Below are 1,618 nucleotides of genomic sequence, written 5' to 3'. Positions count from 1 at the left end.
TTGAATAAATTTGGTTTGTGGATGATCTGTAATTGAATGTTGTATCCAAATTTATTATTGATTATTGTTCCTTCAATTTACATTTTTTGTTGGAGATGATGGAGATTTCGTTGATGACTCCAACAAAAGTTAAGGTTAGCAAATATATACCCGATGATATTGCCTTCCATGTTCTGTCAAAACTTCCCATCAAATCTTTGAAACAATTTGGATGCGCACGTAAGTCATGGTCTCTCTTATTTGACAACCATCATTTCATGACTATGCACCACAATAATTTCTTATCAAAGGACCATTCTTATTATCATGATATGTCTCTTCTCCTAAATCTGACAAGACGTCAAGAACATGTTTTGTATTTACTTTTTGGTGAAAGGTTTGAGAATAGAGTTAAATTAGATTGGCCGAAAGTGGATGGGAATGACAAACAACCTGTTCAAGAGGACAATGATGACCCACCATATGACTTCGACGAGGATGCCTCTAGTTTTGAAATTTTGGGTTCAACGAGTGTTAATGGCACTCTTTGTCTGCATTCTTACTACTATGGAATTGAGATACTTACCTTATGGAATCCAACTACCAACGAACTGAAGACAATTCCTTCCAGTCCTGTTTTCTCTGTAGATCATCGGTCGTATGTTAATGACATTCAATATCTTGTTGGTTATGACGGCGTTAAAGATGACTTTAAGGTGATTCGATTCACAACTTGTAGACCATTTGATGATCCTAACTCAAGTGTTTCATTCTAGGTTATATATAGCCTACGCAAAAACTCTTGGAGAAAAATTGATATGGATCATATGCCTCCAACTTATACAGGGACTGAAGAAGTGTACATGGATGGGATGTCTCATTGGTTGGATCAAAGAAGTCCACATATAATTTTGTTGTCATTTGACTTCAGCAATGAATCTTTCATTACAACAGCCATACCCTCATACATAGATGATGGTTCTTATAATTTTTTGGTATGGAGAAACTTAATGATATTGAATGGGTCTATTGCTTTCATCTCAAATTATGAAGAGACATCTACGTATCACATTTCAATTTTGGGTGAACCCGGTGTAATAGAATCATGGACTAAACTCTTTATTGTTGAAACCTTCACTTGCCTCGAGTATCCTATTGGAGCGGGGAAGAATGGCGATATACTATTTAGAAAAAAAGACGGCGAACTATGTTGGTTTAACTTAAGTACCAGGATGATTGAGGAGATTGGTGTTAGAGCATAGAGTTGTTCAATACTATTCCATATAGAAAGTATTCTTCCAATTGGATGAAGATATTGTTAATTTCTTTTCATCCATTTCTCCCAAGAGATATATGACATGACTTTTAGGATTCTACTTTGTACTTAAAGTGGCTTGTCAAATGCTCATGCTGAAATAAAAAACTGTTTGATCATATGAATTTTGCTTTCTCAATTTCATTTATTTTGATGGTTCTTCCTATCTATAAACCAATCTATTTATGTGGTCATAAATTTTTCATATAGTGTAACTGTTCTGTTGTTGATTTTATGCTTATTATAAGTTATAACCATTTATTTCAGAACTCAGAAAACAACGTTTTTACCCTCGAATTTGCTCCTAACTTGGCTATAAACCTC

At 34.4% G+C, this 1,618-nt stretch overlaps 1 pseudogene; it reads left to right on the top strand.

Annotated features, from left to right (window-relative positions):
* Window positions 1–311: 311 nt before the first annotated feature.
* Window positions 312–1,289, top strand: LOC146897770 (F-box/kelch-repeat protein At3g06240-like; annotated as a pseudogene).
* The last annotated feature ends 329 nt before the right edge of the window (window positions 1,290–1,618 follow it).

Source organism: Medicago sativa, chromosome 8, assembly GCF_051527215.1.
Source record: "Medicago sativa cultivar Bolivia chromosome 8, Bolivia_mono, whole genome shotgun sequence".
NCBI classification, from domain to species: Eukaryota; Viridiplantae; Streptophyta; class Magnoliopsida; order Fabales; family Fabaceae; genus Medicago; species Medicago sativa.
This window is presented reverse-complemented; position numbering and strand designations above follow the sequence as displayed.